Below are 8,672 nucleotides of genomic sequence, written 5' to 3'. Positions count from 1 at the left end.
GTCCCACGGGGATTAGGGATGCTCTGCCAGGCATTGATTTCTGTGCCTTCCAACAGCTGCAGGCACCGAATCCCAGATTCCCTCACCCCTGGAGCCCTGGGTGAGCCACCACCATCAGGCCCCCTGCACCAGGAGCTGTCAATGAGCAGGGTCTGCTGCTCTGAAGGTGCTCCAGGGCCTTCCTGGAGTGCTGGACCCACTGCTGCCAGCACAGGGAGACCTCGGCCACCTCCAGGGCCTGAGGGACTGGGCTTGAGCAAGCAGAAGGTCCAGAGGTGAGCTGGGGACCGAGGGAAACCATGGAACCCTCGGATGGCTTGGCTTGGAAGGGACCTTTAAGTTCATCTCATTCCAGCCCTGCCACAGGCAGGGACACCTCCCACTACTCCAGGGTGTTGTTCTGGTGGAATTTTCTCACTCAGCTTCTCTCAAACTCTGACTCACGGATCCAACATCACAATCTTGGCAACATCCCTTGAGCAGCATCTCCTGCACAGTGCTGTCCCTCAAACTGACCCTTCGGTAAAACCTGGCCCTGAATGTCCTACAGGACCTGCAGAGCTCAGCAGAGAAGATTTTCCAGCACCCAAACTGCTCTTAGAAGCTGCAGACCAAGTTGAAAATGCTCCTCAGCCCCTGCACATGAAATGCTGCTGATTTCTTTTCTTTCCTATTATTATTTTTACACTTCCTCTTTACAAACCTGTCTCAGCATGGCAGAGGAGCTGCCACCCACTTCCAACAGATTGAATCCTGCCTCTGATGTTCCCAGGACTCCCCATTCAGCTCCAAACTAATTGATGCCTGCTCAGGCATCCCGGTGCTTCCTTCACGTCCTCACACGTCACTGCTGCTGCTGCCTCAGGGAAGTTTCCTGGTGGCAGACAGGCTCCTGGCTCCTGCAGAGCTCTCCACACAAGAAAATTCAACATTTAAGTGGCCTTTCTTGGCTCTATGGACCCTTCCTTAATGTAATGCTCAGCAGGATCTCCCAGCTTGGCACCTGCATCCCAGGCAGGCACTGGGGATCCACAATATCCTCAGGGTGGCCTTCCCATAGGGCATGGCCTGGACTTGAATTTTTAACTCCAAACTGAAAATCCCCACTCCACAAAATGCCAGAAAATACCTTTAGAGAAAGAGAACATTTAGGAGAGGTTCTCAGGGCAGGAGGGATCTCAGCACTGCCAGTGTTACGAACTGCACAGGGAGTTTAAGAATTAAAATTTGGAGTAATTTAATCTGTAATTCCCTCAGATTGCAACATTTTCTCTGGATCAACGCTTTCCTTTACATTCTTTTTTAAAAATCTCAATAAAGGTTCATTTCTTTCTCAAGTCTTTTGGAGTTTGGGCTCTGTCTGCAGTGAAGTTTTCTTTGCTCCAGAGGATCCTTCATCAGTTCTCTCCTCTCCCACCTCTCCTTTGAATGACTTTCCTGTGGGGAAGAAGCTTTACCATGCTCCAGGAAAATCAGTTGTTCCCAGAACATTTTAATTTGTCATAAAAAACTCTAATAAAACATGTAGGATTTTCCACCATCATAACAGAAAATCATTTGGGTTTTTTACAGTTTTTTGCTAATTCCAGGGTTTCCAGTATTCTGTCAGCCCTTTGTTTACTGTGCTTCCTCTTGGAGTGATATTCCCTCTTCGCAAAGCTGCTGGAAGCTTGGATCAGGCATCTGAGGATGGAAGTGGGGCCAAGAGGTGCCGGCTCAGAGGATAAAGTGCTGACCTGGCTCTGCAAGCTGCCAGCTCCTGGTTTCACTCACACCGAGGTAAATGTGATGTGCACGAGTGGCTGCGCATCTACAGCGCCTGTTAAAGAAGGATTAAATATTTATAAGCTGAGAGGCCTTAAACCCCCCCTTCAAAGCCTGTTCCTCATGAGAAGTGACACTGGCCGTGTCCTGAAGGGTTGACAAAGGAGGAGTTCACCTACCTGGGGCTGTCCAGCAGGAGAATATTTTGGGAGGACCTTGGTAAACCAATATTTATGCACTTTAAACTATGCCTTGTCCTTTAAACCATCATTTAAGTCACCTTGGTTAAGTACAGAGGTGCCCATCTGTGAGAAATGCCAAGGGCTGCATGGACAGACTTTGTGGGATACCTGGGAGTACAGATGAACAGTTTTTCAGGTACAAAAGTGCAGTGGGGAGATAATTCCCAGGAAAATTGTTTGGCTGGAGATCCAGGGCCCAGCATCCCTAAGGCTGTGAAATTTATCCCTGCTCTTGGATGGAACAGGAAATACACAATTAAAATACAATATCCTTGACAAGGAGGATAAAGTCAATGGCTTTAAACTGAAAAAGAGCAGGTTTAGATCAGAAATTTGGAAGGAATTGTTTCCTGGCACCTGCACAGGGTGCCCAGAGCAGCTGTGGCTGCCCCTGGATCCCTGGCAGTGCCCAAGGCCAGGCTGTCACTGGGGTTTGGAGCAGCCTGGGACAGTGGGAGGTGTCCCTGCCATGGCAGGGGTGGAGTGGAAAGGCTTTAGGGTCCCTTCCAACCCAAACCAGTCTGGGATTCTGTATTTTGTAGCCTTTGGCCTTTTTTCCTTCAAGCTGCACCTGTTTTTAGGGAACTGCTGAGGGAACTTTGCTGCTGCCCCCAACATGTGGTGTCAGCCCCTGTCTGGCTGAGCCCTTGCTGCAGCAGGATGGGTGAATCCTGCACAAAGTCAAATGATTCAGCTGAGAGGGAGAAAGGCAGCAATGCAATAGGGCATCTGAGGCTGGAGACAACGAGGGTCACATTTGTTTGGCCTGTTCTGATGGGGATTGTTTCTGAGTAACACCAACTTGTCTTGCCAGAATTTGCAGGCTCAGCCTTCACCCGAACCTTTAAAGCTGCCTCGGAAAACAGGGAGTGAATAAAGATGACGTGAGGGAAATGGCAATTTGGCTGTGCAGCCGCTGCAGAGCCAGGACCTGCCCATCCTCACAGGGAACAATTCCTAATTCCCAATATCCCATCCATCCCTGCCCTCTGGCAGTGGGAGCCATTCCCTGTGTCCTGTCCCTCCATCCCTTGTCCCCAGTCCCTCTCCAGCTCTCCTGAAGCCCCTTTATGCCCTGCAAGGGGCTCTGAGCTCTCCCTGGAGCCTTTTCTTCTCCAGGCTGGACATTCCCAGCTCTCCCAGCCTGGCTCCAGAACAGAGGGGCTCCCACCCTCTCCTAGGCTGCAGTAGGTGATGAGGAGGTCACAGCCGTGACTTCTTCCCTTCCTCTTGCTCTTGTTCCACTCTTTGCCCTTGGAGGAACTGCTTTTTTGGGTTTGCTGTTTTAAGTTTGAATAGTAACCAGTTGAGGCATGAGAGAAGGAGTGAGGAGCTAGGGAGGTTCTGGGAACATCAGCTGTGGGGCTGTGCCTCTGTGTGGCAGCTAAATGTAGCTTTGGGCTCTGAGCTCATTCCCAGAAAGTCTAAGGAAATTGGGACACCGAAGGCTGTGCAGGAAAAGGGGATCTGTGGTCAGTGAGGCTCGCAAGGAGAACAGAGTGGGCAGGAGGGAGCCTTCCTTGACCACCATAAAAAGTGAGTAAGTCCTAGGCAGGGCGCACAATACTTGGGAATGGTCTAAACCTGTGACTAAGCAGGGCTTGGCAGACTGAGGAGACACAAGAGAGGCACAGTGATGCTCCTGCCACTTTTTTTGTGGTGACCTTTCCAAGGCTGAGCTTCCATCTGAGTGCTTCCCAGGGAATCTTCCCCCCCTGTTAATCTGGGAGAAGTTAGGTAGCTTTAAATTCCCTCAACTTTATTTAATGGAATAAAACATTCCCTTCATCACCATTAGACATGATCCCTTGAACCTAAATCCCCCTTTCTCTGCTGGCCCAGAGTGTCACAGCTTCTCCTCAGAGGTCCCTGCTGCAGTTTAAGCCTCGTTAGCCAGCCCTGCTCCTGTTCCACACTGTTGCTTTTCCCAGCAGGAGAATTCCCACTTCCAGCCACATTAAGTACCAGCTGGGCAGCTCATCTTGTTAGGGGAATTAGAGCTGGAATCATACCAGAACCCGTGGTTATGATAAATCTACTCCCCAAATTAATGACAGAAAATGAGCATTGTCCTGCACCTCGGTTTTCCAGGCAGGCTCCTGAGCTGAGGGATTTGGCCCTGTGTTTGTCACTGGGATTGGCTCCTCCTGGTGTGAAGGTGTGAGGAGCCAAGGAAAGCAGCTCCTGGTGGAGAGGAGCCAGATTCCTGCCAGATCCCAGGTGTGGACAGCTCTGGATCACCAGGGATTGCCCTGACCGACCCTTCCAGCTTCCTGCCAGCACAACTGGGAAAAGCAGCAGCGGCATTTTGGGAAACCACTGGGGAACTGGATGGAAGGTGCATGGCCTGGAGGAGGGAAAGATTAAAGTGAGGTCCTTCATGTAATAAATAAAAAGGTCTTTGTTCATCAAAACGAGCATTGAAGGAGATAAGAATTTGAACTGAGTAGGGAATTTCAAGATGTGGAAGGAGAAGGAGGAGGGATGGCCTGGGGGAACAGCAAGTATCCTGCTTAAGAATTGTACAGATGCAACTAGCATGGAAGACTGTGTAACTAACTATATACAAGTTAACTTTTAGGCCAAGGACAATCCCCAAGGAAGATGAGGAGCCTTCCTCCCTATGACCACCAAGGGCAGAGAAAAAAAAAGACCTCCTAGCAACCAATTGCACCGGTGCAGAGTGCATCGACAGAAAATACATCAACTGGAAAGACAAAAAAAGGCTATAAAAACAAAAAGGTCAAAGGGGAAGGTGCACCGTGGCAGAGCAGAGACTCCCCGGCCACCCAGTGCTGTTCTTTTGCTTAATACCTCTTGCTTAATAAATTCTTGTCAATTGATTTATCTATAATTGGCCTCCCCGATTGAATTTGTCCATAACACTTTATGTCCGAACTGGGAGGCGAATCTGTGTGAAAGGAAGAGCTGCTCTGCTGCAGCAGGAGGGCTCTGCTGGAGCCTGAGCCTGGCAGTGACGGTGGCAGGACTGGGGGCAGGCACCAGGACCAGCTCTGCCTCCTGCACTCAGCATTCCCCCTGGCATTCCTGAGATATCTGTGCTTGGATGAAGATGAGGATGAGGATATGTAAGGCAGGGTAATGGAAGGTACAAATTAACCTGGGTAAAATCCTCTGCCTTGGGGAACAGCCCCTTCCCGAGGGTCACCACCAGTGCAAAGCCTCTCAGCAGATCTTTCTCTCCCTCCCTTCCATGATGCCCTGACTCACTCCGGACATGGATCTCATGCTTCAGTGGGCAATTCCCAGCTGCAGCACCTGGGATCACCTGTCTGGCACAGAAATGACCCCCACACATCCTGGCCTTGATTAGCAAGAAATCAATTTTCCTTGGATGTGCCTGAGGCTGTTTTTCTGCTGCTCCACTGATAAATCCCTCTGGCTGTGCCTCTCTTGTTCAGGTGCAGGTAAAACCTGAATGTTGGAGAGGAATCTTTACCTCAGGATGAATTTATCCAGAGTGCCCTCAGCTGCACAGTCCATGCAAGGAGGTTGGATCCTGCCTTTCAAAATCCCTGCCTGGCTGCAGGAATCGATCCACCTCCCCTAAATCCCATTTCTTATTTAATATTTTTTTAGGCTGAGCAGAACCTAAAGGGAATATAGGAATTGCTAACTCCTAGCCATGAAAAAGCTCTTTAGAAGAGTGAAACACCAGCTGAGATCGGACATAATGTCTCTATTTCCGTTTCCTTTAGACAGGCCCTTCTTTGCTGACAGGAGTGGGAATTTCCACAGCTGGAGAGGACTTTTCCTGACCTTGGGAAGGGTCTGGGGCCATGAAGCAGGAAGATAGACCATCTCCCATTCATGCTGGAAGTTTCCCAGTGCTGGTCCTGCTGACAGACAGGGACCTTGGACAGAACTGCTGATGCAGATTCCCAAAAAAAAAACCAAAACAATTCATGGGGATTTTGGATGGACAGAAATTCTACCTGACACAGGTTGGGCCAGCACAGAATTGTGTCTACTCACTGCACACACCCAGGAGGAAGGAATGCTTTGGAGATCTTCAGGGACAGTTCCCTGGTACGTGTGGAAATGAAATAAAGCAGTGTCTGCTCTCACTTCTGGCATGATCCCAAACAATGTTTGAGGGTGAACCCATTCTGGAGCTGGAGGGGGAATCCTGAACCTTCAGAGGCCACCAGGATCAGCTGCAAAGGACAAGGAATTCTTTTTTTGACATGTGCTTGGGAACTACTTCGTCCTCCCTCCCATGAAAATTTCCAACAGAAAAAAATCAAAAGCTCTTAGATTTACAAAATAATTTTCCAAAGCCTCCGGGAATTAAAAAAAAAAAAAAAAAAATCCTTAAAACCGTCATATTTAACAACCCAGTATTTAAAAGGAATCCTGAGGAAAATCACACTGAAATTGGAGACTTCAGAGGGACAAATTTATCTTTCTGACAAAATTTTAGCTGAAGATCTGCCTTGAAGGGAAATTTCTGCCTCAGCTGCCAAGTCTGTTCCCCGGGGATGGATCTCCAGGAGCTTCCATGGGGTCAGAGCCCACAAAGATGTCCATGGAGGAGGAGCTGGTTGGTGACCCTGAGCCCTCCCTGCAGGGGCTGTGTCCTCTCTAAGTCACTTGGCCTTGCAGTACCCTCATGTTGGTGGGGAGGCCAAAGCAGGTGTCAGGAAATCCCAATTCTCCATCATTTTCTCACACACACTCCCAAATTTGTCTCTGCTGTTAAATCCAAGATGCACCATAGTGCATGAGCACAACTCGGGCTGTTCTCACCATTCAGCTCATTTGGTGTGGTCCCAGTTGACTCTCCCTGTTGGTCTCCAGGACCTGCTCCAGAAAAAGGGGATTTTCCCTCTTTGTGCACATTTGCTTGCAGCTTAACCACCCAGAGCAGAGCTAACTATGGAAAAAGAGCAACTGGGACAGAGCTCCAGCTGCTTCCTTGAGCTCTTGGAAAAGGAGATTTCCCCAAACTGAGTATTTTCACTGATTATGGGAGAGGGCAGCAGGAGACTCCATCCAGAGGTGGAAGAGAAATTGAGGAAAGATGGGAAAATAATGATCCAACAAGCCTGGCCAACTCCAAACGGGGATCTGCCTGTCCCCATGGACTGACAGAGATGGGAACGAGGTCACAGCCTCTGACAGCACAAAGGGATTTATTTGAACATAGACTTTGGTGGGATCAGGATTTTACTGGGAGTCTGAAAGGTGTCTCAGCATTTCACCATTCCCTGGGAACCTCTTCCCTGCAGAGGTCTGGGCTCCTCAGGAGAAACCAGGCCAGGATTGCTGAGGGAGATTTTGGAAGAAGGAATCTCCAGTTTTCCATCTGGGGAAGAGAAGTGAGAGTAGTTCATAAACCCCATTTTGGGGAGATAACACCTGAGTTTGGTCACTCGGTGCTGCTGTTCATGGGTTTCCTGCTGACTTCAAGCACAATTCCAGAGGAGGGGAATTCCCACGGACATCAGCAGGTGCTGTCAGAATTGTGACCTGACAGTTGTGGAATCACTGAGGTTGGGAAAGACCTCCAAGATCATCAACCCAAGCTTCAACCAACACCTCCACGGCCACTAAAACATATCCCAAATTGCCACATCTGCTCCTTTTTTGAACATTTCCAGAGATGGTGATGCCAGCGCTGCCCTGGGCAGTGGAGCCAGTGTTTCATCACTCTTCAGGGAAGAATTTTTTCCTGGTATCCCACCTGAACATCCCCCGGTGCAACTTGAGGCCGTTTCTCCTTGTTCCATGTCCTTGGGGGTGCCCAGAAGTGTCACTGCAGGGGAAGTGCAGGGGACACGGAGTCTCCAAGGAGCAGAGCATGCAGGAATGCTGCCCGTGCCAGGAAAACCACCCCGAACCCAACACCACTGAATAAAAGCCTTTAAGGCTCTGCACAGGCTGAATCCACTGAAATATCAGGAGAGCAAGGACAGGGGAGGAATAAACACATAAATGGGAGCTTTCATTATGCCCACACAAGAGCTTGCAATGAGCTCAGGTACAAAAATCACTTGCACGCACTCCAAATGACATTTCCTGGGAGCACGAGCTCCCAGATGCCAGCAGGAAAGAAGAAATGCTCGATTTAATCCTGAGCATTGAACCAATCCTGCTGCAGGTGCAGCCATCAGGGTGGCTCTGGAATGGTGATCATTGTGTTTGTGGCAGGGACAGAGCCACAAGTGGAAATCCTCTTTATTAAAGTCTTGCTTTAAAAGGCCATGAAGAAGTAATGGCATAACAAAAAGGAGAAGAAAAAGTAAAAGGAGCAGCAGAAAGGGTAAAGTATTTTTGGGTGGAATAAACTTATTTGTGTACAGGTCAGCCGAACATGGTGAGGGCGTATTATCCACTGAAAAATACAGAAAAAATCCTAAAATGGTCAAACTGTGGGGTGAAGAGAATTATTAGAGTTAAATAGGATTATATTAAATGAGTAAGCAATTATTTATAACAAAAAATAGAGAGGGGCTCTCATGACCTAAACAAAACCAGAATTTAAGAGGAACAAACTTCTGAGAGACTGCAAATCTGCAGAACTGAAGCTTGAAATAGAAGATTTTTTTCCAATACATTAGAAGAAGACTTGCCAGAACATTATGAAATAAGGTTTTAAAGGAGATCTCCAGGAAGACGAGGGTTCCAGAAGAGGGGGCAGTT

The sequence above is a fragment of the Taeniopygia guttata genome, chromosome 15, assembly GCF_048771995.1.
Source record: "Taeniopygia guttata chromosome 15, bTaeGut7.mat, whole genome shotgun sequence".
Classification (NCBI taxonomy): Eukaryota; Metazoa; Chordata; class Aves; order Passeriformes; family Estrildidae; genus Taeniopygia; species Taeniopygia guttata.
The sequence above is the reverse complement of the archived record's forward strand: the minus strand, read 5'-3'. Positions refer to the sequence as shown.